The sequence below is a fragment of the Balaenoptera acutorostrata genome, chromosome 10 (assembly GCF_949987535.1).
Source record: "Balaenoptera acutorostrata chromosome 10, mBalAcu1.1, whole genome shotgun sequence".
NCBI classification, from domain to species: Eukaryota; Metazoa; Chordata; class Mammalia; order Artiodactyla; family Balaenopteridae; genus Balaenoptera; species Balaenoptera acutorostrata.
Window position 1 is genome coordinate 29,049,150 of NC_080073.1, and position 27,525 is coordinate 29,076,674.

Consider the following 27,525-nt stretch of genomic DNA (forward strand, 5'->3'; position numbering starts at 1 on the left):
AGTTCACTTTACTCTGATGTACTTCAGAGTGCAGCTCTAAAAAATATGGACATTTTTGTACTTAACTACAATGCTATTATCACATCTAGCAAAATAAACAGCGATTGGTATTACATAATCCCGCTTCACAAACATCCTCAGCTGACTTGAAAATGTCATTTACTGCTTTTCTATTCACTTTTTTCTTTTTATCAAATCCAGAGTCTGTATATTACATGACATATGTCCCTTAAGTCTCCCCTAATGTAGAGAAGTCCTGCCTCCGTTCCTGCCAGAGCCTTGTTACAGAAACAGGGTCCCTTGTCCTACAGAAGGTCTCACATTTTGGTTTCTAATGATGTTTTCTAACTTGTTCCTCTGTCCCTCATATTTCTTACACTGAAGTTATCTCTAGACTTGATTTAATGTAAGTGTTCTTGGCAAGAATGCTTCATCAATGGTGATTGTGCTTCCTACTGCTTCATCAGGAGGCATCCATAGTTTGCAACCACTTTTAGTGATGCTAAGATTCATAAATGGGTTTGGCAGGTGACAGCCTTACCATTCCATAGTAAAGTTCCCCATTAATTTTTCATACAGTGATCACTTCTATTGATGGATGTTATCTGAAGCAATTATTTCATTACATGATTACAAAAAATCATGATTTTCTAATTCTGTTATTTCTTTATATTTATTAACTAGACTTTTTCAGTGAAGTACTTTCCCTCATAAACTACGACTATTTGGAGCCCAGTTTTTCTTTTCCTTAACTTAGTTTTGTCCTAAGAAATTATGTTAGTTAGCTTGATGTACTAGTTATATATACTTTTAATATGCTTAGAATCAAACACATAATTAATAAAATAAAAAGTCACTCATATACCATCTAATATTGTCTGTTATGCTCCCAGTGGTACATGTGTTAGATTTTGCAAAACACTATTATTTCCCCTGCTTTACAGATGAGGAAACCAAGGCATTGTGAGGCCAAGCAACATTCCCTGGGTGGATCTTGGGCTAGAACCCTGTGCTCTGACATAGAGCCAAGCTATAACCACTCTGCTGTCATAGCACTATTCTTGGTGGCCAAAGTGTTGTATATAAAAAAGGCACCCTGATGTTTGAGATGGAACCAAGAAAATGATTTTATAATAGCAAGCCAGTGAGAAAGCCCAAAACTCTCAGATAATTAATTGATCTGTGTTCTCACTTTCATCTGGTGCCGCCTCCATGACCAGTGTGATTTATTGCACCTACAGGTTTAAATCAATAATCTGAGTGTATTAGAGCCTAGATTGACCTAATAAACTTCTCAAACTTCCCCAACATAATGCTTTTGTAGCTTTTGGATGAAATACTTAAAAATTTTTTTTGTCTTTTCATTATTATTCTTAACAATTTAAAACATATCTCTGTAAGACAACAAATGGAAACCACGATTGTTGTTTTTTAGAAAGGAGAGGCTGTTGCACAAACCAGTCTAGTCAAAGCCGAAGCCTAAGTTTTCTTCAGGCAAATTATTGCCCAGACCTTTGAATCACAAGAGGAACTTTTTAAGTGCCCTTGAGGAGTCCCTATACCACAATCCAAATATTTAGTTGTGAAGCTTAAATGCAAAAATTTTAAGCCTTGTCTCTGACCGTTTCTTTTGATGTGCTTTTTCATAAGCAGTGAGACTAAAAAAGTCACACTGAAGACCTTGGAGGGATTTTGTCTGTTGGAACATACATGTTAAACATTATCAAGGAGCCAAAGGAGTGAGGTGGAGGAATAGCTAGAGCAAACGCAGAACCTACCTTGCAAATTTAATTCTTCCTGGGAAAATATCAAACCACCACTGTCTGACAGTGATCTCTTTTTGGTTAATGTTGAGAAATAAGATAGAAACATGTTTGTTATTTTATGTCATTCATGTTATTTTATAAACTTTTAGGAATAATTTAGTCTAATCTTTTCAATTTGCATGTGAGAAAACTGAAGTCCAGCTACTTTAAATAATTTCTCCTGAGATTAACAGATAATTAGTTGCAGACCCAAAATTAGAGGTTTCCTCAGCTTTTCTGACTGACACACTAAGGTACTATTTCAACTAAAGTATTTAATTGCAAACAACAGAAACTGATTCTGACTAACTTGAGCAGAAGTATAATTTATATAGGGTAGATTTGGGGTGGCTTACAAAATCTAATGTCAATTTTACTGTAATTTTTTTTTGGTGAGGAGTTAAGGAATAGAAATGGTTAAGTGAGGAAAAGTGTATTTTAAATTTTAAAATCACAGTTATCATGGATAGAATGCAAAAAATACATTGTTTGAAAAATTGTATTGAGGGGCCAATTTGCCCCTTTGTTCACCTTAGTGTCTTAATGTGTCCAGTCTCTGGAAATAGCTTTTCTCTGCTGTTTCTGGTTTTTCTCTACCAGAAAGGGGGTGAGGTGAGGAGTGGTGCTTCACATCTTGGGGGTGACTCCTGTGGTTGGATGAGGGAAGGAAGAGAAGCTCAGGTGCTCTGGCTTCAGGGTGGAGTATATAAAAGTTACCGTGTGAAGAGCCACCTTCTGCTAGTATGTCTCTCCTTTCCTTTTTTCTCCAAAATGATCTCTGAATCCTTCTCATCCACAGAAGACCTCTTCAGGTTGAAAGGTTCCTGGCTCCAAAAGGGAGCCATAAGGAGGTCAGAATTGAAGCTGTAACTTCATGTGGACAAGGTACTGTAGCATGTAAACTGCTGCATTTCCAACGGTTGGAATAGTCCTTGCCCATAGTGGGTCCTAACAGGTAGTTATTTAATGAATGAAATAATAAAACAGCTCCACTTCTGGACTCCCATAACTCAAACTGGTAATGATTTAGTTGCTAAAATCTCCTCTTATGTTCTGTTGCTCAAAAATGTTATGCCCAGATGCATAAAAATGATGCTCCTTGATCCACTCACTTGTCATGAGCATCTGAACAGTTAGTTCCCAATGACCTGGCATGCTTTGATTTATTGTTCATTTGATTTAATTTACTGAAGGTGACCTTACTCTATTTTTCTGCCAGAACTCAGGCTGGATCACGGTTGTTGGTGATCCCCAGGGAATAAATCATAAGTGATGACTTTTAGTCATATTAGGCCTGCCTCTTCAGTATAACTTCCGTGTAGTGAACCTAGGCCTTGAGGCTGATGATGGCATTTTGTAGACAGGCTACAGTGACTTCTAGTTCTTAGAACTGTCGTTGGATTTACCTGCAAGACAACAGCATTCTCAACTGTGGGTAGAATGTGCCGTTGTTTCTGGGAACTCTGGAAAAGACAACTTAAAGAAAACCCCATACCTTGATTTCCAGAGCTTTGGCATTTAACTGGGATGGGGTCAGGGTGGGGAAAAAAAAAAAGATTGGAATCACTGAATGGATTTCTCTATCTTCAAGAAATATATGTAAATTAGTAATAAAGTAACCAAGAAATTTTGAGGATGATATACTTAGGCAGAGTTCCGCCTTTTAGGCAGTTGGGTGAGTCTGATTTGCATTCCTTAGGATTTGCTCGAACTGTTTATAACAAGTGTGGGTCCAGATTCTGGGTGGGAACCTGTAAGACCTTGTGACTGCAGATTAATTGAGCCTCTGAAAAAGTGTCTGAATTCCACAGTGATAAATTTTAATGACTTCTGTTTGTGTATCATTAACAAGCTTCTGGTGGTTACCAAAACTTGTAAACAAAGTCATTTTGCCAGTGCAGATAGTGTCTTTTTACCCCTGAGTATGACCTTGAATTAAAACAAACAAGTAACTTTTGTTTATAGTCCTTTTCTGCTGAACTAGAGTAACTTTGAGATGGTGTTGAAGCATGTCACTCCTTGGCTCAGAACCTTGTAAGTCTCCTCATTTCACTCCAAGTAAAAGCCAAGTCCTTTACAATGGACAAGGAGGCCCTTCTCCCTACCAGGGATCCTTATCCCTCTGATCTCCTACCCTTTTACTCAACCTTACTTCTCACTCTCCTCCAACCCACGTGGGCTCCCTTGCTGTTCCTCAAACACCTGCCATAGGGCCTTTGGACAGATTTTCCCTTTGTCTGGAACACTCCCCCTGCTGGCTAGCAACCTGCCTCTCCTTTAATGTGACCTCTTTGTTGAAACCCACTAGACCTGCCATATTTAAAATTCTAACTGTCCCTCCATCTTCCTGATCCTTCTAAGGCTGCTCTAGGGTTTTGTTTTTTTGTTTTTTTTTGGCCGCACTGCATACTTGTGGGATCTCAGTTCCCTGACCAGGGATTGATCCCGGGCCACGGCAGTGAAAGCCTGGAATCCTAACCATTAGGCCACCAGGGAACTCCCAAGGCTGCTCTATTTTTAATATTTGTCTTTAGCATTTAACCATCCAACATACCTTTAATTTAGTCACTTAAGTTGTTTACTGTTTATTATCTGCTTCCCTGCCACTAGAATCTAAGCTTCATGAGCATAAGGATCTTTCTCCTTTCTTCAGTGGTGTGTCCCAAGTGTCTAAATCAGCTCTATCCAATAGAAGTTTCTGTGATGATGAAAACATATCTGGTAGACACTAGCTACCTGTGCTAATTGAACACTTAAATTGTGGTTAGTTCCAATGAACCCCTGAAATTAAATTAAATTTTAATTTGATTTAATTTTAATTAATTGAAATTTAAATAGCCACGTGTGGCTAGTGGCTACCTACCATATTAGACAGTACAGATCTTGAAAGTTTATTGAATGAATGAATGAACGTTTAGCTCTCTAGATCAGTGCTTTTTTCTTTTAATTTTTAAATTTATTTTTGGCTGCATTGGGTCTTTGTTGCTGCGCACAGGCTTTCTCTAGTTGTGACGAGTGGGGGCTACTCTTTGTTGTGGTGCGCAGGCTTCTCATTGCAGTGTCTTGTTGCGGAGCATGAGCTCTAGGGGTGCAGGCTTCAGTAGTTGTGGTTCATGGGCCCCAGTAGTTGTGGCTCACAGGCTCTAGAGCGCAGGCTCAGTAGATGTGGTGCACAGGCTTAGTTGCTCCACGGCATGTGGGATCTTCCCGGACCAGGGATCGAACCCATGTCCCCTGCATTGGCAGGTGGCTTCTTAACCACTGCGCCACCAGGGAAGTCCTAGATCAGTGCTTCTTAAACTTCAGTGTGCAAAGACATCACCTAGATTCCTGGGGATTATTGTTAAAAGTGCAGATTCTGATTCAGGAGATCTAGGGTGGGGCCCAAGATTTTGTGTTTCTAACAAGGTCCCAGCTGATATCTTCTTATACTTTAAGTAGCTAGAATCTGGAAGACTAATGTTGCCTTGCTTTTTTAGTTTGTGTGTTTACTGAGGCCAGGTGATTCTTCATTTCCTGGACAGGAGAGATTACTAAAAATTACCTGTTAGACCCATATAGCAGCCTATAGGCCAAAAACCTACAAAAAGAGAATGATTTATTCCCTTCTCCATGATAAGATGATTCTCCTTGTCCCTTTTCTCTCTAATTTGGTTGAATTCAGTTGTGGTTAATTTAGAAAAAAAATTTTTTCTTCAATTCTGGTTGCTTTTATGCCAGTTTGCAGCTTCTATGCCAGTTTGTGCCCACTTGACTTATAATCTGTTTTTCCAGGTCACTGAGGATATGTGCTATTTACCCTTTACAAAGAATTTTCAAGTGGTGCTGGACTACTCAGTCCTGCATCCTTCTATTACCTGAGATAGCTGGATAAATCAAACTCCCACAGGGGGAAAAAAAAAATCTCATCAATCTTTTCCATTGTTACAATCACATTGTTCATCTACAGAATAAACATCACCTAGTTATTCCCTCAGGGAGGAGTTTAAATCTTGTTCATAGTCCTTACATTGCTGCAAATCTGTGGTCCTTCTTCTTAATTATCATGTATTCTTTTCCAGGTGGATTTCCGTCAGAGCAGTAAATCTTGGTGCAGATCAATTTTAGGTGTTGTTAGTATTTAACAACAATTAATGTACTGATGAATATATGTAGCATCACCTGATTTATCATCCCCCTATAGGCTCTTCAGAAATATATCAGAGGCACAATTTACAGTACCTGTCAAGAGAAAAAGGATAAGACCATCTTAAACACTCAGCTTTGTTTTTTCTCAGAAGAGGGTGAGGATTGGCTGTGTATCTGACATCTTCTGGCTGAGTGCTGGTCTAGTCTTCCAGCCTTATCTGCAGTGGCAGTGCATGGCCTTGGCCCGCATGAATGTTCTCGTACCTCAGGGCTAACTAACTGGTCCCCAGCATGTCTTCTCTGTTTTTTGCTTATTCTCTTTCCTCTGCTTGCAATGTTCTACCCAATTCCCACAGCCTCCCCCCCAACGCCTAAAGATAACCTTTTCAACACTTGAGTCTGACAACAATAACCACGGTAGTAGTTACATTTATTGGCCAATTGTGTGTACCAGGCACTGTTCCAAGCACTTTACGTATGTTATCTCATTTGATTCTCACTACAGTGGTCTGAGCAAGAAGTTACCATCCTCCTTTTGCAGATAGAAACAGAGGTTTAGAGAGGCCGTTAACTTGCCCAAATTTACATAGTGAGTAGGGGACCCTGGGTTTGAACCCAGGCTGTCTGATTCTAGAATCCTTCCTCCTAACTGTTCGACTATACTGCTCAGATTTTTCGTTCTCCCTGGGACGTTCCTCCTTTCTCTTGTTTGCTTTGAGGCAGATGACATAGTTGCCATTGACCGGGACCTGGGGTCCAAACTCATGGCTCTCTCCCCAGTCTTCTCCTAGCATTTTGTATCTACCCATACCATTTCTCCTGTGTTATAGGATAATGTGGTTTTTCTCCCTGCTCAACTGTCTTGGAGGCAGAGAGGGGCATATTTTACTTACCTTTTAGTGCTTTCATGAGTTGTAGAAAGCTATCCTGACTTTACCAAATTTGGGTTTCTAGATAGTAAATTTTCCATAATTATGGCAGAACTTGAAGCTATATGCTTGCTGTATCATCATGCAGGAGGGGAATACTCAGTGTACTGTATTTAAATATAATAATCCAGTTGGGTAGACTCAACTGAAGCTAAAACCTTTTAAACCCCACCTTTAGTGCTTTGAAGATGGGCCTGGGGCTCTGCTGAGAGCTTATAGGTTCCTTGTAGGTTAAAACAATGGTTAGTGTAGTGGTGTGCTGTTAAGTGTTTAACCACTGGCTCTCCAGGAAAAGAATGTGTGTGTGTGCACGTGTGCATTTATTATAAGTTTTACTGATGTAAAGGATATGTAGCTATAATTTATAAATAATAATGAAATAATCACTACTCTTTATTGTAAGTTCCAGAAGCCAGTAGATTCTCATATAACACTATTGTTGATTTTGTCAAACTCTTGAATCCATAGCCAGTCTGTGTTTGCAATTGATGAACAAGTATAGTTCTGTGAAAAATATCGTATAATAGTTTTAAATGCTGCAAGAATATGTCAATAATTTTTTTTTGTTCTACTCAGAGTATAACAGCTACAGATGTGGCACACTTTAAGTCTGATATGCATGTTCTCCATCTCTCTCAAATGAACAAAACAATACCAAGTCTTGATTTGTAGCATTTGCCAATTTGGCCATTTTTAAACTACTGATGTGACTTGACTGAAAGTGGACTTGGGCAGAGATGCAGAGTAGCACTCCGTTATACAGCATTTCCACCATACAGCTATAATAGATGCAAGTAACCTTAAGAGTAAAGATGATAGTGAAAGAATTGGAAAGTGATGAGTTTTGTATATTTATTACCCTTTTAAAATATTTTTACTTAATTGTAAATTACATATTATAGTTTATAAAATTATATAACTTAATTTTTAATAATGGCTGTGTTATACATATGGAATCTAAAAAAAAATGGTTCTGAAGAACGTAGGGGCAGGATAGGAATAAAGACGCAGACGTAGAGAATGGACTTGAGGACATGGGGATGGGGAATGGTAAGCTGGGATGAAGTGAGAGAGTGGCATGGACATATGTACACTACCAAATGTAAAATAGATAGCTAGTGGGAAGCAGTGCATAGCACATGGAGATCAGCTCAGTGCTCTGTGACCACCTAGAGGGGTGGGATAGGGAGGGTAGCAGGGAGATGCAAGAGGGAGGAGATATGGGGATATATGTATATGTATAGCTGATTCACTTTGTTATAAAGGAGAAGCTAACACACCATTGTAAAGCAATTAGACTCCAATAAAGATGTTAAAAAAAAAAAAGCTACTGGTCAGAAATTAAAAAAATAAATAAATAAAGTAATGGCCGTGTTTAACAACTGGCTTGCAAAATTCTTGAAATTTCACAATGGGCTCTTATAAGTCTAGAGGTGGCTTCAGCACACCACTGGGTCAGTCCAGCTCAAAAGTGCTGTTTGGTTATCAGACTCAGGTATGGGGAGGATAAGGCTTGAATTTCAGCCCTGAATTTTACTTTCAGTTTATAGATTAATTTACTTACTCTTTGTTTAAGCATATTGTATGTCCTAAAGTATTTTGTAAGTCTTAAGATTTCCCAGATCAGGCAAGACTGGTGAAGAAATGTGCATTTAACATTGTTGAGTCCCCCCCTTTGAGCCAGGCCCTGTGCTAAGAACTGTACTTGCATTATCTTGCCTGGACTTCTTAGGAGATAAGTACTATTATTATCTTCATTCTGTAGAAGGGAAAACCAAGGCTTGGTGAGAATCAGAGGCACACTGGTCATTGCTGGAGGAGGGAGTCAGCCCATACCGCAGAAAAACTCATGGCTTCTGCCGAGGAAAGCAGAGAAGAGAGGAAGAGGAAAAATGGCAGATGAAGAGGATAAAGCAGGCTCTTTTATCATATTTCTGTTCCCTCTTCTTACTCATTCTTCTTCTTCTTGACGTGGGTGTGGTGGTAGGAGAAGAATGTCCCCTTCTTCCCCTGAGTATAAAATCATTCCATCTTCGTTGTAGAGCAACAGAAAATGCATAAAAGTATAGAGGTAAAAATAAAAATGACTTCTGATTTTATTACCCAGTGGCAACCAAGATTTTAACTTTTAGGAGTATATATCAATAAAATTTTATGCACATAACATATAAAATGTAAATAATATATAATATGGCCAAATATATGTTTACTTTTATTTATTTAACAACTATTTCTTTCCATTATTATTTCCTGAATTTGGAAAGGGTTATCTTTTTGATAACTGCAGTCCTTGGCTATTTGGAAAATAAAACTTAGGGGCTGGAACTGCAGAAACAGAAGCTACGTATAATCACCACATCTTTTCCTATTTATTGCAATCTTTTCCCACAGAAGATAGTCAACAGATATATTAAGAAGCACCACATGAGTAATTTGAGCTTCTGTAATTTCTGTTTCTTACTTTTCTCCATGCTTTGGTAGATGGCAGGTAGGAGAGCCAAAATTTGGATGTTCCAGAAATTTATTATTTACTTCCTGGATAATTTCATATTTGATCTAACAGTGAGAACATTTGCCATATTTCTTGATCTGTAAATCTGAATTCTTCTGAATTCTGTTTGTTAGTGCTTTTGTTGATAAGAAAGAAAGGTGATATTTTCATGCACAAAGTGCTTATCCACTCAAAAGGGAAAAGCAAACCAGAATTCATACCTGGGTTCAGGCTAGATTTTTACAAATCTAGCCCTTTGGAGACATTGCCCATGAAGAGCAAAATCATAGGGAGTGACATTTGGTCACCAACCTAACTAAGAGTACTTCTGGGGCCTTTAATCTACTGCGGCAACAATCATGTTTGACCAAAGTCAGTGAAACATTTCCCCCTTTATATTCAGTTATGTGACTAGTGGAATCATTTAATAAGCTTTGTCTTACAGCTTATTATATATAAGTCCTGTGTGGTTTGACCTAATAAATCATTATCCCTGTCTTGATCTTCAGATGTCGAACAGGTCATATTACTCTGAAAGAAATGTTGTCAAATTTTGTGTGTAAGATTATGTTGGTTATTTTCCTGTTTAGGAAGACCAACCTATATAGAGATGGAAAAATAATGTCTAACTGGGCAATAGAGGGTGGAGAGAAAGTAAAATAAGGGATATTTTGTATTGACAATTGCTAAATATAGGCAAGGTAATGTTTAAAACATTATCATCTTTATAGCTTTTATAAACACTGTCTTGGAAACAATGGCATATGGTTAGGGCTCAAAGAAGAAAAGCTGTCTCTTGTACATTAATCAGACTTGCTCTGTAAAGATTGTTTCCTGAGAAACTGTAGTAGTTATTAACAGAAGCTGTGTCTAGTGTGTTTATTTTATAGCATATTGTTAATAGCAATGATCGTATTTCATTTTAAAAATCATAAAATTTGTTCTCTTTTGAAATATTTTGATAGCTTGGTTTAAATTACAGTTTTGTTACAGTATGTATTTCGTTGGCATTGTTAGACTATTACACCTTTACATACTTAGTGATAACTAGCTTCTTGATGGTCCATTTTTCTTTCTTTATCCATACTTTGTTCCACACATGTAAACATAGACGTATAATTATACAGATTTCTTTTCCTTAAAAAGAAAAAGAAAAACCAGACAGAAGCTCTTCCCTCCAGAAATAAAACTCAGTTTTACCAGATAATTTAAAGCTTAGTAGAAATCTTAGCTGGGCCTCTTTCAAGACCTAGTGTATTCATTTTCAAGTGCTAAGTGAAATAAAATTAGTATTTAGAGTTTGCTTCTCTGTTGTTTGATTAGGTTTTCTTTTAGGCAGAACAGGGTTGAATTTCATATGAAAATGCTAAGTATTATATATTTTTGTAAAAGTGAGCCCTTTAGAGTTTATCCTTCTCCCTCCTTTTTCTTCCTTAGAAAGAGATTTATGACTTACTCTGTGTAGGTCATGTGCAAAGACACTTGTCGATGACAGGAATATAACCCTCGTGTGCAGCAGTATCTCTTCTATTCTGTTTGGATCATAAATTTCATTTTATAATATATGTCATATTATCCCATTATTTTCCCAATTTATGATTGGCTTTTATAATACTGTCCAAGATGAAAATCATATGAATAAATGAAGATGTTATCTTAGACATTCCTTTTACTCTGGTGTCTGGAGATGAGGTAGTCTGACTTGAATAGAACAAGAAATGACAGCTTTTCTCTGAGAGTTCTGAGTAGGAATGTGAAAGGCGTCCATGGGAGCCAGCTCCCGGATAATGTTTAAAGCTATAGAGCAAAGAATTTCCTTTTACATTAAAACGCCAAGGCATGAAGAGTGTTAAATGTGCTACATAGTATCACACTATGCAGAGTATAAGTGTGAAAGAACCTACAAGTCACTAAATTTTTGGAATGTCATTAGATGAGATTCTGTTTCTGTTCCCATACATGGTAATCTATTAGACCTCCTAGGCAATATGTTGAAGAGACTCAAAATATACTTATTGATTGGTCTTATATTCAAAATATACTATTGGTCTATTCATTCCTTCCTCCCTCCCGCCTCCTGCATGCCCCTACCAGACATAGAATAGTACCTTATAACATTTGAAGGAATAAAAAAGAAAATAACATGACTGAACTGTTTTATGTTGGGGACTTGCCAAAATAGTTTTAAATCCAACTAATGAAGAAAAATTCTTTATAACCAATCTTAACTGTTCAAACTGATCTAAAATATATTGTGTTGGATACAATATAAAGTCAATACGTACTTAAAGTTAATTATGAGGTAGGTAAGGGTGCATTGTAGCTGATACATCAGATATTTTATATGTAAAAAATAAGCACACAGATCCCTTCTAAGGAAGGTTCCTCCTAAGGAAGGCCAGTACAGCCTAATTTTTCTACTGAGTAAAAACAGGAAAACCAGACTTCAAATCAGAAATTGTCATTTAATTTAATTGTTCATGCTTTATTTATTCCATTACTGTGAGGATGACTGCTGGTCTGTCTAATTTAGAATCTCAGTGCTACTCTGTCCAGTTTATTATCTTTAAGGTTTATCAGCTGTGCAATCAAGCTGAACTATTTGTGTTTTACTGAAGATAGACACATTGAAAGAGAGTGAGGAGCCTGGGGACAATGGAAATAGTTACAACAGAGGTTTAAATGAGAATACATATTTGTTCTGTGCATGAGAGAAGGACCAAAAGAAAAAAAAAAAGGTAAATATGTGATTAAATTAGACACACTGTGATTTATAATTTATTTTTAGTTTTTGCTAACTTGGTTCTGTAGCAAAGGAAAGAATATTGGAAAGATTCGTTTTACCTTATCTCAGTAGCCTTAAAAATCTTTGCTTTGAACTTCCATTGCTGGAATGATATATCAGGTTGATAGACTGTCTCTTATGGATATCTGACTGACCAACAATCTTATGGGCCTTGGGAAAGATTTGTTTCACAGTCAAATCCCCTTTGTGGTTAAACGTAGGAAACCCAGAATTAAATAGCTCTTTAGAGAAACTAAAAATTGGACATTTGCTTCTTTAAACTAAGGTAGGTGATAAACGTACATGGCGTTTAAATTATTTAAGAGCTATCTGTTTTACATTTGGTAGTGTATATATGTCAATGCTACTCTCTCACTTCCTCTCAGCTTACCCTCCCCCCTCCCCGTGTCCTCAAGTCCATTCTCTACATCTGTGTCTTTATTCCTGTCGGGCCCCTAGGTTCATCAGAACCTTTTTTTTTTGATTCCATATATATGTGTTAGCATACGGTATTTGTTTTTCTCTTTCTGACTTACTTCACTCTGTATGACACACTCTAGGTCCATCCACCTCAATACAAATAACTCAATTTCGTTTCTTTTTATGGCTGAGTAATATTCCATTGTATATATGTGCCACATCTTCTTTATCCATTCATCTGTCGATGGACACGTAGGTTGCTACCATATCCTGGCTGTTGTAAATAGTGCTGCAATGAACATTGTGGTACATGACTCTTTGAATTCTGGTTTTCTCAGGGTATATGCCCAGTAGTGGGATTGCTGGGTCATATGGCAGTTCTATTTTTAGTTTTTTAAGGAACCTCCATACTGTTCTCCATAGTGGCTGTATCAATTTACATTCCCACCAACAGTACAAGAGGGTTGCCTTTTCTCCACACCCTCTCCAGCATTTATTGTTTGTAGATTTTTTGATGATGGCCATTCTGACCAGTGTGAGGTGATACCTCATTGTGGTTTTAATTTGCATTTCTCTAATGATTAGTGATGTTGAGCATCCTTTCATGTGCTTGTTGGAAATCTGTATATCTTCTTTGCAGAAATGTCTCTTCAGGTCTTCTGCCCATTTTTGGATTGGGTTGTTTGTTATTTTGATATTGAGCTGTATGAACTGCTTGTATATTTTGGAGATTAATCCTTTGTCAGTTGCTTCATTTGCAAATATTTTCTCCCATTCTGAGGGTTGTCTTTTCATCTTGTTTATGGTTTCCTTTGCTGTGCAAAAGCTTTGAAGTTTCATTAGGTCCCATTTGTTTATTTCTGTTTTTATTTCCATTTCTCTAGCAGGTGGGTCAAAAAGGATCTTGCTGTGATTTATGTCACAGAGTGTTCTGCCTATGTTTTCCTCTAAGAGTTTCATAGTGTCTGGCCTTACATTTAGTTCTTTAATCCATTTTGAGGTTATTTTTGTGTATGGTGTTAGGAAGTATTCTAATTTCATTCTTTTACATGTAGCTGTCCAGTTTTCCCAGCACCACTTATTGAAGAGGCTGTCTTTCTCCATTGTATACTCTTGCCTCCTTTATCAAAGATAAGGTGACCATATGTGCATGGGTTTATCTCTGGGTTTTCTGTCCTGTTCCATTGATCTATATTTCTGTTTTTGTGCCAGTACCATACTGTCTGGATTACTGTAGCTGTGTAGTATAGTCTGAAGTCCAGAAGCCTGCTTCCTCCAGCTCCGTTTTTCTTTCTCAAGGTTGCTTTGGCTATTCGGGGTCTTTTGTGTTTGCATACAAATTGTGAAATTTTTTGTTCTAGTTCTGTGGAAAATGACATTGGTAGTTTGAGAGGGATTGCCCTGAATCTGTAGATTGCTTTGGGTAGTATAGTCATTTTCACAATGTTGTATTTTCCAATCCAAGAACGTGGTATATCTCTGCATCTGTTTTTATCATCTTTAATTTCCTTCGTCAGTGTCTTATAGTTTTCTGCATACAGGTCTTTTGTCTCCTTAGGTAGGTTTATTCCTAGGTATTTTATTCTTTTTGTTGCGATGGTAAATGGGAGTGTTTCCTTAAATTCTCCTTCAAATTTTTCATCATTAGTGTATAGGAATGCAAGAGATATTCTTTGAATTAATTTTGTATCCTGCTACTTTACCAAGTTCATTGGTTAGCTCTAGTAGTTTTCTGGTAGCATCTTTAGGATTTTCTATGTATAGTATCATGTCATCTGCAAACAGGGACAGTTTTACTTCTTCTTTCCTGATTTGGATTCCTTTTATTTGTTTTTCTTCTCTGCTGTGGCTAAAACTTCCAATACTGTGTTGAATAATAGTGGTGACAGTGGGCAACCTTGTCTTGTTCCTGATCTTAGAGGAAATGGTTTCAGTTTTTCACCATTGAGAATGATGTTTGCTGTGTGTTTGTCATATATGGCCTTTATTATGTTGAGGTAGGTTCCCTCTATGCCCACTTTCTGGAGAGTTTTTATCATAAATGGGTGTTGAATTTTGTTCAAAGCTTTTTCTGCATCTTTTTAGTTTATCATATGGTTTTTATCCTTCAATTTGTTAATATGGTGTATCACAATGATTGATTTATGTATATTAAAGAGTCTGTGCATTCCTGGGATAAACCCCAGTTGATCATGGTGTGTGATCCTTTTAATGTGCTCCTGGATTCTGTTTCTTGCTATTTAGTTGAGGATTTTTGCGTCTCTGTTCATCAGAGATATTGGCCCGTAGTTTCATTTTTTTGTGACATCTTTGTGTGCTTTTGGTATCAGGGTGATGGTTACCTCGGAGAATGAGTTTGGGAGTGTTCCTCCCTCTGCTCTATTTTGGAAGAGTTTGAGAAGGATAGGTGTTAGCTCTTCTCTAAATGTTTCATAGAATTTGCCTGTGAAGCCATTTGGTCCTGGGCTTTTGTTTGTCCGAAGATTTTTAATCACAGTTTCAATTTCAGTGCTTGTGATTGGTCTGTTTCTATTTTCTATTTCTTCCTGGTTCAGTCTCGGAAGGTTGTGTTTTTTTAAGAATTTGTCCATTTCTTCCAGGTTGTCCATTTTATTGGCATATAGTTGCTTGTAGTAATCTCTCATGATCCTTTGTATTTCTGTAGTGTCAGTTGTTACTTCTCCTTTTTCAATTCTAATTCTGTTGATTTAACTCTTCTCCCTTGTTTTCTTTATGACTTGGCTAATGGTTTAACAATTTTGTTTATCTTCTCAACCAACCAGCTTTTAGATTTATTGATCTTTGCTATTGTTTCCTTCCTTTCTTTTGCATTTATTTCTGATCTGATCTTTATGATTTCTTTCCTTCTGCTAACTTTGGTTTTTTTTGTTGTTGATCATCTTTCTCTAATTGCTTTAGGTTTAACGTTAGGTTCTGTATTTGAGATGTTTCTTGTTTCTTGAGGTAGGATTGTATTGCTATAAACTTCCCTCTTAGAACTGCTTTTGCTGTATCCCATAGGTTTTGGGTCATCGGGTGTTCATTGTCATTTTTTTCTAGGTTTTTTGATTTCCTCTTTGATTTCTTCAGTGATCTCTTGGTTATTTAGTAGTGTACTGTTTAGCCTCCATGTGTTTGTATTTTTTAGTTTTTTTTCCTGTAATTGATATCTAGTCTCATAGCATTGTGGTCGGAAAAGATACTTGATACTACTTCAATTTTCTTAAATTTACCAAGGCTTGTTTTGTGACCCATGATATGGTCTATCCTGGAGAATGTTCCATGAGCACTTGAGAAGAAAGTGTATTCTGTTGTTTTTGGCTGGAATGTCCTATAAATATCAATTAAGTCCATCTTGTTTAATGTGTCATTTAAAGCTTGTGTTTCCTTATTTATTTTCATTTTGGATGATCTGTCCTTTGGTTAAAATGGGGTGTTAAAGTCCCCTACTATGATTGTGTTACTGTCGATTTCCCCTTTTATGGCTGTTAGCATTTGCCTTATGTATTGAGGTGCTCCTATGTTGGGTGCATAAATATTTACAACGGTTATATCTTCTTTCTTTGATCCCTTGATCATTATGTCGTGTCCTTCTTTGTCTCTTGTAATAGTCTTTAATTTAAAATCTATTTTGTCTGATATGAGAATTGCTATTCCAGCTTTCTTTTGATTTCCATTTGCATGGAATATGTTTTTCCATCCCCTCACTTTCAGTCTGTATGTGTCCCAGATCTGTAGTGGGTCTCTTGTAAACCGCATTTATATGGGTCTTGTTTTTGTATCCATTCAGCCAGTCTGTGTCTTTTGGTTGGAGCATTTAATCCATTTACAGTTAAGGTAATTATCAATATGTATGTTCCTATTACCATTTTCTTAATTGTTTTGGGTTTGTTTTTGTAGGTGTTTTCCTTCTCTCGTGTTTCCTGCCTAGAGACATTCCTTTAGTATTTTTTGTAAAGCTGGTTTGGTGGTGCTGAATTCTCTTAACTTTTGCTTATCTTTAAAGGTTTTAATTTCTCCTTCGAATCTGAATGAGATCCTTGCTGGGTAGAGTAATCTTGGTTGTAGGTTTTTCCATTTCATCACTTTAAATATGTCCTGCCACTCCCTTCTGGCTTGCAAAGTTTCTGCCGTAAGATCAGCTGGTAACCTTATGAGGATTCCCTCTTATGTTATTTGTTGCCTTTCCCTCGCTGCTTTTAATATTTTTTCTTTGTATTTAATTTTTGATAGTTTGAATAATATGTGTCTCGGCATGCTTCTCTTTGGGTTTATCCTGTATGGTACTCTCTGTGCTTCCTGAGCTAGATTGACTATTTCCTTTCCCACGTTAGGGAAGTTTTCAACTATAATCTCTTCAAATATTTTCTCAGACCCTTTCTTTTTCTCTTCTTCTGGGACCCCTATAATTCGAATGTTGGTGCGTTTAATGTTGTCCCAGAGGTCTCTGAGACTGTCCTAAATTCTTTTCATTCTTTTTTCTTTATTCTGCTCCCTGGCAGTTATTTCCACCCTTTTATCTTCCAGCTCACTTATCCTTTCTTCTGCCTCAGTTATTCTGGTATTGATTCCTTCTAGAGTATTTTTAAATTTCAGTAATTGTGTTGTTCATCACTGTTTGTTTGCTGTTTAGTTCTATTAGATCCTTGTTAAATGTTTCTTGCATTTTCTCCATTCTGTTTCCGAGATTTTGGATCATCTTTACTATCATTACTCTGAATTCTTTTTCAGGTAGGTTGCCTATTTCGTCTTCATTTATTTGGTCTTGTAGGTTTTTACCTTGCTCCTTTGTCTATAACATTTTTTTTTGTCATTTCATTTATTTATTTTTTTGACGTGTGGTGCTGTATTCCTGTCTTACTCGTTGTTTAGCCTGAGACTTCCAGCACTGGAGCTTGCGGGCGGTTGGATAGAGCTGGGTCTTGGTGCTGAGATGAGGACCTCCAGGAGGCCTCACTCTGATTGCTATTCCCTGGGGTCTGAGGTTGTCTGTTGTCCAACGGTTTGGAGTTGGAGCTCCCACCACAGGAGCTCGGGCCTGACCTCCAGCCTGGGAACCAAGATCCCGCAAGCCGGTCATTGGGTTTTCCTCCTGTCCCCTTAGGTGTCTGTGGTCCCTCACGGGTGCATGGTTGGTGCCCTAATTGTGAGGAGACATGAATTCCACGTCCTCCTAGTACGCTATCTGGATTACGCCAGGCCTAAGTCTTTACCTCCTCCCGTATCTTCTTTTTCCCTTTTTGTTAGACTGCCCAACTTTGAAATATGCTTTGTTACCATCGTTCTCAATGTTTTGTGGCAGGTCTTTTTTTTTTTAAGTCACTTCTGCCTGAGGCAAGTGTTCCTTTTCAGTATCTGCTGATTAGCCTTGTGATTCTGAGAGATATTATAGAAGAAATCAATGCCTTTGTAGAAGATGATGCACCTCTGTTACAAAATTCTTGACAATATTATTTCAGCAAATCATTCATTTGTTCATTTACTCATTCATTTGATCAGTTCATAGAAAGCTGTGGAGCATATTGGATACCAAAGTGACAAATGAATCTTGGAACCTTGTCTTCAGGGAATCTTATGTGAGCCCAGATGTGTCCCTAATCATGGGAGATGGGAGTGCAAGTTGTACGAGTGATACGCCTGATTCAGAGAAAAGTAGAAAACAAAACTGTCATGCGAAATAAGGCCTAATTTTTTCAAAACATGTGTTGCCATCCTTCGTGGTTCTTGCATGTGCCCAGAAGTTCCCTGGATAATCTCCATACCTGTTTTTATGAGCTCAGCTCATCTTCCAATTAAACTTGTTTTCCTTCAGCTAACATTCAAAATAAGTGAATCACACACACATTATTATTTTCAGTTGTTCTCTTTGCTTGTCTTGCCATAGGGCTTGTTTTGTGGTATCTTGCCCTTGCATGTGTACAGGTCAGCTTTTGGGAAAAACCTGGGTGTCTACACCCCTTTGTGGTATGTTTCTGTATTCCTATCAATGTGCAGCTTGTGTTTTTTGTTTTTGTTTTTTTTTAATTTATTAATTTATTTATTTTTGGCTGTGTTGGGTCTTCATTTCTGTGCGAGGGCTTTCTCTAGTTGTGGCAAGCGGGGGCCACTCTTCATCACGGTGCGCAGGCCTCTCACCGTCATGGCCTCTCTTGTTGTGGAGCACAGGCTCCAGACGTGCAGGCTCAGCAATCGTGGCTCACGGGCCCAGTTGCTCCGTGGCATGTGGGGTCTTCCCAGACCAGGGCTCGAATCCGTGTGCCCTGCTTTGGCAGGCAGATTCTCAACCACTGCGCCACCAGGGAAGCCCCCAGCTTGTGTTTATAAATTTCCTCTGTGCCTCATATGAGATTTCCCTTAGGTTGTGCACACACATAGGTAATTCATACACAGAGTGCTCCTCTGGAAGCCCAGTGTATACTCTATGGTTGCTCTGAAAAGCCAGGAGCTCATTTCATTAGTGATGGAGCCATGCAACTGAGGGTTCTCCTGCACTCTAATGCTGTGAATCAGATTTAGCAGAGAAAGAAAAGTTGAACAGACACAAAGTCTGGCTTCCGTATATACCTCGATGGCTGCAGGCTTTTATCCATAAATGGCCCATTATCAGTAAGTAACTTTCAGGAAATCAGGCAACATAAATTTATTTTTGTTTAAGCAAATAACTCGTAAATGGTAAGTTCCCAAATCCCCTGTGTCTTTTCAACAATGCTTATACTGAAATGGGCATTTCTTTGTCCTACTCTGTTTGTTTGTTCTACTCTCTTATTTTACTGTTTTGGCAATTTAGTACTCATTTTTGTTTGTCCTGTTTTCCACCCCTAGGGATGAATGCTTTATTACTTTTTAAAATCTTTGTTCCATTAATCACAAGATTTTCATTAATCATTCATCACCTTTCCTTTTCCTCCACTTCTCATCCCTCTGTCTTTATTCTACCCACATGCTCCTGTCTTAAATCATGGTTAAGGTAATAAGAGGCTCTGCCTAGGAAATCAGGTGGCTGATGAGCTTTCACAGAATTTTTAAAATGCATTTACAACTTTTTTGAGAGCACATTCTCTTTGGACCTCCTTCCTTTTGTTTGGAAGAGGCCTGCATGTGTGATGCAGATGTTCACAGAGGCCTTTGAGAGTAGACAGGTGAAGGAGCAGTCTCAGCATAGTTATGTCTTTGGACAGCTTAGCAAATAGTCTTCAACACTTATTAGACTGACAACATTTTTTAAAAAGAAAGAAAAAGAAAAAAAATGTCCCTTTGAAGATCTGTATTGTTTCTCTGTGCTTTGACCAGTGCCAGTCCTTGGAAAGTTCTGTCTTCTTGTTCTGCTTTTCATCCCACTTGACCCTCAGGTAAACAAGTAAACGTTTGCCAGTAGTTTCTATGCTCCCAACTCAAACCCAGAGGCCTCAAATCACTATACTGAAGTAGAATACAAAGGAGAGAGAGAGACAGAGAGAAAGACAGAGAGAGAGAAGGGGAGATTGAACCACATTACTGTATGTCTTTCACCTGCTTTCTTATTCTAGCAACCAGGAGTAGAACCATTGCACTGTATCTAACTGAAAGCACAAAATTGCTAGTCTGAACTGAGTTCCAGAGTGCTGGTTTGCTTTAAAGCAAACAAACAGACAGCCATAGTGACATTTCTGAAGGCATGCCTCCCAAGTTCTTAATGTAATTACTTCTTGGTTCCTGAGATGTAATTAATTAGATGAAAACAGATCAAGCATAAGCCTTCCCCGGTGGCGCAGTGGTTAAGAGTCTGCCTGCCAATGCAGGGGACATGGGTTCGAGCCCTGGTCCGGGAAGATCCCACATGCTGCAGAGCAACTAAGCCCGTGTGCCACAGCTACTGAAGCCCGTGTGCCTAGAGCCTGTGCTCGCAACAAGAGAAACCACCGCAATAAGAAGACCCAACACAGCCAAAAATAAACAAATAAATAAATACATTTATTTAAAAAAAAAAGGGATCAAGCATAATCTAAAAGGATATAAGAGATTTTCTAAATAGGAGTGGCTCTGGGCTTCAGAGCCATGACAAGAATCACTAGATCCAGGGACACAAATGTCTTCACCAGCCCATCATTATGGCTGGAAAACCTCCTGAAATCAAGAACCTCTGAACTTTACATAGAGTAAGGTGAGTTGGGAGGATAAAAAAAAATTTTTTTTCTCAAGTCTTTGGGATGTTTTCTTAATTTATTTTCAGCATAGTCATTCTTTACCTGGGGTTTCTGCTTTAACTGATATCAACGCCGTTTTATTGAAAAATTTTCAGTTTCTTGATCAAGCACTTAGTCTGACATACTTTGTCTGTTGTTACTGCTAAAGTAAATTTCACTCTGACAGCTGACCACCAAGTCAGACCCCATTTTGTCTGGGAGCTCCTTTGATTTAGAAAAAGTACCTTATCTGGCAACCTCTTCTTTTGTACCTCCTTTTTACAAATATCTTTTAACAGGCTTCAAGATGAGAGAAAAGGGGATCTTTTAAAACTCCTAATAATTTTTTTTTTTTTTAAGCTGGGAGAGTTGTGAAGTCATGAAAGCATAGAACTACAGATTAATGTAGCTCTTGAGCCTCATGGCAGCTGAAAACATGTCCCCACCTACATCTTTTATCTCCCTCCTCCTCCTAGGCACACACTTCATCCTCTTCTAGGCTACAAGGAGTAAGTAGTGATCCTTGCCAGAAACAAAGGACATAGGAGAAGAGAAACAAATGAATATCATTATTTTCTATTCATAGCTGAAGAATATGGAATCTCATTACTGCAGGGACCTTAAAATTATACACTGTGATGGCAGCCTTTTGTTCATTTTGAAGGAAAGAACACAAATCCCCATAGCAGGAATTCTCGATGTTGACAGGGGTGTAGGGTACTGATGCAGCTTGAGTCAGAATCTGGTCGGGCTAGGTGTGGGTATTCTGTCGAAAAAATTCGTCCCTTGAAGTATGGACCTTCTCGTCTGCCCTCCTTGCCCCCTTTCCTTCCCCTCCTCAAATTATTGGTTGAGAGCTACCTTCTCATTTTATAGATAAGAAAATGGAGTTCCATAGAGAGGTCAAGGGGCTTGTAAGGATCATCAGACCTCAAGAAATACTTATCCCCTGTTTCATTAGGAGTTTCTTGTCTCAGAGAGAAAACCAGGAAAGAAATCTGGTTATATAGTATGAAACCAATACTTATCTTTGTTCTCAGATAAAAAATGATTTGTGTTTTAATCTTATTATGAATTAGTGATAAAATTTGGCGATGCCATGTTTGAAAAGGCCTGATTGCTTAAAGTTGCCCACCTTCTTCTGTGATATCATTGTACCATTTTCATCTCCTCTTTTTTCTTTCTCCCTTCCCTTCTGTTTTCTTTTTGTTGCCGTGCTGAACTCAATAACGTATTTGTGCAGACACTTAAAAAGGGATTATTCTTGAAAATCTGCTATAGGATCAAAGCATCACATTTGTATTTTGGACTTAAAAAGTGAAGAGCCTGTAAATAGAATTCAGTGATGAATTTTTATAATCATGGAGCCATATTTCAGAAGTGCTAGAGGAGATTGTTATTTAAAAGAAGCTTGTAATGAGTCTTATGGTAAAGCAAATAATTAGTATCATATTTGTTTGGGCAATTCATCATGTCCACAGTTCTGTGATTTGGAGACCTCAATTTCTAAGGGAACAGTGGATCAAAGAGCAAATGTTAAAGTAGGGCCAGGAAAGCACACTTTCTAATTCCAGAAATAAGAAGGCAGAAGAAATAAAGCAGAAAGCTCCAATTTCTTTGTTCCCTACACCTTGAAAGATTTTTGGAATAATTATCATCATAAGTTTAAAAATTACCAAGAACATAATTTCTGGTGTATTGTAAATGTTGGAATTTTAAAATTAAAAGTGTAAATCATTTTAAAATATACCCATTTAGATTCTATAATACTATAATACTATTATAATTTGATTCTCACCATCATCTATTTAAAAATATAAAAGCAAGTTCTTTCTGAAAACTGTACACCGATCCTTTTTCTCTTTTAATTCATGTTTTTATTTACTTACCTTACAGAATTTATCAATGAAATATGCTTAAACGTTTTTATTGATCATTGTATAGTCTCAGAACCTTAAAATAAATATAACTTCCTGAGTCCATAATCCTCTAAATTTCAAAAATGACATCTGGATTGAGTTTTTATTGCTGTTGTTATTAGCACAGATTGACCAAAACCACAAATAATATTAAATATTGATAATCACTAAATATAAAAGTTAAATTTATTAGAACTTCATCTGTTAATGAGATGGACACTTTTTTTTTTTTTAAACTAGTTTTATATGAAGTCAAATATTTATTTCTGGAACAAGATAGGATTTAGCACAATGCCAATTTTTCATTTTTCTAGATGTAAGCATTGAGAAATCTTTCTCACACAAATAAGGAGATGAGATTGGAGAGATTTTTTTTATCGTCGAATTTTTTTAAAAAACTCCTTACCAGTTTTATGCCCAAAATCACACAATGATTTCTCATCAAATTGTTGTTCGTGATTCATCCTCTGACACCTCAATTAGTTGTCCTTCAATTTTGTTGAAAGGAAACACTGACTTGCAAAAGAGTTTGTTAATCAGTCATTTGAGACGTTCACTTTCTGTGTTTCTGGGAAGTACACCAAAGACTTAACAAAGCCTCTCAAATACCCATTGATTATACTTGTTGCTCTTTCTCTTAGAGGCACCATGTTCAACTTGATACACTCAGACTTGGGGAAGATAAAAATATTCCAAAATTCAATACAGCTTAGCAGAAATGATTTTTTTTTGGGACAAAATGCTTTTATCTGGTCACATGCTTTAAATATATTTCATCGAAACCTTGAAGCTGCTGATTTAGCTCATCAAGCTTATGAAAAATGTCTACCTATCTAAACTATTTTGAGAAACTTATTTGTTGACTCAATCAGATAGGTCAGGTTTTCTTTCTTTAAGGTTGAATTTTGTATTCACATAAATTTTCTCATGAACCTCTGAATGACTTATCTTTTCAGTTCTGAATTCTCAGTCCAGAATGAATTTCTAGACACAGTAAGGAGGAGGCTTGAAATGATTCTGCCTCTGGTGAAATAAGGCACCCCCCTCTGTTGTATTTCTTATTGAATCCCTTTTTGCTGGCCTCTTATGGGACTTTTTCTCAGGAACAGTGTCTTCTTTGACAGTGGCTTGCAGATGAAAAGACAAGGTTTTTAAACAGAAATTGTCATCCCCATGATTCCTTGTCTGAGAAGTGCATTCTCAGACAGATCAATTTTAGGAAAGAAGTTGAGCTGCTGGTAATTGAGTCTCGTAAAAATATCTGATTCTGTGAACTTTAGCTAGAAGACCACTATTACAGAGTCTGTAAAAAATCAGAGGAATGAAGATACCTAACAGCCTAGGGCTATTTGGTATATTGATGATTAGTTTTAACTCCCTTCATATGTTCTGAGGATTTCAATAATTAAATAATTCATATTGATGATCTGGATTCATCAAGAAAAGTTTAAAGATGAGGACAAATTTCTGCCTAAAATGGCATTTCAGATCAATTTCCATGCAACATGGGTAAGCTAAAAGTAAATGGGAAACCCTTTATATCAAAAGTGGTAAATCCTTGGAATTCATGTCTTTTGCACCTAGATCTCATGGTGAAATATTTTATGAATTGTCACAAACAGGAATTTCTTCAGGATCAGTTTTCTGGGATTCTATAACCATGTTTGTGAAGAATTTAGACGATTCTTTAGCTAACACAAGAAACTTTCTATAATCTAGTGTATGTAATTGCTCATAGCCTTTAACTTCAAAATTTCTACCTTGCGGAGAGAAAGGAAGTTTCAGAAGCTTACCTAAAGAAAACAGAAATTCTTCATATTGGAGAATGTGAATTTAAATTATTTTATTTTTCCAGTAATGTTATTATTATACCATTACTCCTACATGTACTAAGAGTTCAGTGGAATTATTATTTTTTAACATCTTTATTGGAATATAATTGCTTTACAATGTTGTGTTAAGTTTCTGCTGTATAACAAAGTGAATCAGCTATATGCATGCGCATATCACGATGTGCCCTCCCTCTTGCATCTCCCTCCCACCCTCCTTATCCCACCCCACTAGGTGGTCGCAAAGCACCGAGCTCATCTCCCTGTGCTATGCGGCTGCTTCCCACTAGCTATCTACTTTACATTTGGTAGTGTGTATATATCAATGTTACTCTCTCACTTTGTCCCAGCTTACCCTTCTCCCTCCCTGTGTCCTCAAGTCCATTCTCTGCTTTTGTGCCTTTATTTCTGTCCTGCCCCTAGGTTCATCAGAACAATTTCTTTTTTTTTTTTTTTTTTAGATTTCGTATGTATGTGTTAGCATACATTATTTGTTTTTCTCTTTCGGACTTACTTCACTCTGTATGACACATTCTAGGTCCATCCACCTCACTACAAATAACTCAATTTCGTTTCTTTTTATGGCTGAGTAATATTCCATTGTATATATGTGCCACATCTTCTTTATCCATTCATCTGTCGATGGACACGTAGGTTGCTTCCATGTCCTGGCTATTGTAAATAGTGCTACAGTGAACATTGTGGTACATGACTCTTTTTGAATTATGGTTTCCTCAGGGTATATGCCCAGTAGTGGGATTGCTGGGTCATATGGTAGTTGTATTTTTAGTTTTTTAAGGAACCTCCATGCTGTTCTCCATGGTGGCTGCATCAATTTACATTCCCACCAACAGTACAAGAGGGTTGCCTTTTCTCCACACCCTCTCCAGCATTTATTGTTTGTAGATTTTTTGATGATGGCCATTCTGACCAGTGTGAGGTGATACCTCATTGTGGTTTTGATTTGCATTTCTCTAATGATTAGTGATGTTGAGCATCTTTTCATGTGTTTATTGGCAATCTGTATATCTTCTTTGGAGAAATGTCTCTTTAGGTCTTCTGCCCATTTTTGGTTTGGGTTGTTTGTATTTTTGATATTGAGGTGCATGAGCTGCTTGTATATTTTGGAGATTAATCCTTTGTCTGATGATTCATTTGCAAATATTTTCTCCCATTCTGAGGGTTGTCTTTTCATCTTGTTTATGGTATCCTTTGCTGTGCAAAAGCTTTGAAGTTTCATTAGGTCCCATTTGTTTATTTTTGTTTTTATTTCCATTTCTCCAGGAGGTGGGTCAAAAAGTATATTGCTGTGATTTATGTCATAGAGTGTTCTGCCTATGTTTTCCTCTAAGAGTTTGATAGTGTCTGGCTTTACATTTAGGTTTTTAATCCATTTTGAGTTTATTTTTGTGTATGGTGTTAGGAAGTGTTCTAATTTCATTCTTTTACACGTAGCTGTCCAGTTTACCCAGCACCACTTATTGAAGAAGCTGTCTTTTCTCCATTGTATACTCTTGCCTCCTTTATCAAAGATAAGGTGACCATAAGTGCATGGGTTTATCCCTGGGCTTTCTATCCTGTTCCATTGATCTATATTTCTGTTTTTGTGCCAGTACCATACTGTCTTGATTACTATAGCTTTGTAGTACAGTCTGAAGTCTGGGAGCCTGATTCCTCCATCTCTGTTTTTCCTTCTCAAGATTGCTTTGGCTATTCGGGGTCTTTTGTGTTTGCATACAAATTGTGAAATTTTTTGTTCTAGTTCTGTGAAAAATGCCATTGGTATTTTGATAGGGATTGCATTGAATCTGTAGATTGCTTTCGGTAGTACAGTCATTTTCACAATGTTGATTATTCCAATCCAAGAACATGTTATATCTCTCCACCTGTATCATCTTTAATTTCTTTCATCAGTGTCTTATAGTTTTCTGCATACAGGTCTTTCGTCTCCTTAGATAGGTTTATTCCTAGGTATTTTATTCTTTTTGGTGCAGTGGTAAATGGGAGTGTTTCCTTATTTTCTCTTTCCGATTTTTCATCATTAGTGTATAGGAATGCAAGAGATTTCTGTGCATTAATTTGGATCCTGCTACTCTGCCAAATTCATTGATTAGCCCTAGTAGTTTTCTGGTAGCATCATTAGGATTCTCTATGTATAGTATCACATCATCTACAAACAGTGACAGTTTTACTTCTTCTTTTCCAATTTGGATTCCTTTTATTTCTTTTTCTTCTTTGATTGCTGTGGCTAAAACTTCCAAAACTATGTTGAATAATAGTGGTGAGAGTGAGCAACTTTGTCTTGTTCCTGATCTTAGAGGAAAGGGTTTCAGTTTTTCACCGTTGAGAACGATGTTGGCTGTGGGTTTGTCATATATGGCCTTTATTATGTTGAGGTAGGTTCCCTCTATGCCTACTTTCTGGAAAGTTTTTATCATAAATGGGCGTTGAATTTTGTCAAAAGCTTTTTCTGCATCTATTGAGATTATCATATGGTTTTTATCCTTCAATTTGTTAATATGGTGTATCACATTGATTGATTTGCGTATATTGAAGAATCCTTGCATTCCTGGGGTAATGATCAAGAGGTAATGATCCCCTTGATCATTGTGTATGATCCTTTCAATGTGCTGTTGGATTCTGTTTGCTAGTATTTTGTTGAGGAGTTTTGCATCTATGTTCATCAGAGATATGGGCCTGTAGTTTTCTTTTTTTGTGATACATTTGTTGGGTTTTGGTATCAGGGCGATGGTGGCCTCGTAGAATGAGTTTGGGGGTGTTCCTTCCTCTGCTTTTGGAAGAGTTTGAGAAGGTTAGGTGTTAGCTCTTCTCTAAGTGTCTGGTAGAATTCACCTGTGGAGCCATCTGGTCCTGCCTTTTCTTTGTTGCAAGACTTTTAATCACAGTCTCAATTTCAGTGCTTGTGATTGGTCTGTTCATATTTTCTATTTCTTCCTGGTTCAGTCTTGGAAGGTTGTGATTTTCTAAGAATTTGTCCATTTTTTCCAGGTTGTCCATTTTATTGGCATATAGTTGCTTGTAGGAATGTCTTATGAT

At 37.3% G+C, this 27,525-nt stretch overlaps 1 protein-coding gene across 15 annotated transcripts in view; it reads left to right on the plus strand.

The window, feature by feature from the left end:
- FHIT (fragile histidine triad diadenosine triphosphatase) overlaps positions 1-27,525 on the plus strand; it is a 1,493,627-nt gene that overhangs the window by 206,504 nt on the left and 1,259,598 nt on the right. For 2 of the 15 annotated variants that reach the window (XM_057555625.1, XM_007192366.3), the window contains exon 3: positions 2,605-2,690. The exons of 12 other annotated variants lie outside the window; for them this stretch is intronic. The gene's annotated coding sequence lies outside the window, so the exon portion shown is untranslated. Of the gene's footprint in view, positions 1-2,604; positions 2,691-27,525 lie in introns of those variants that run through there. One more of the 15 variants, XM_057555634.1, reaches the window with a different exon arrangement.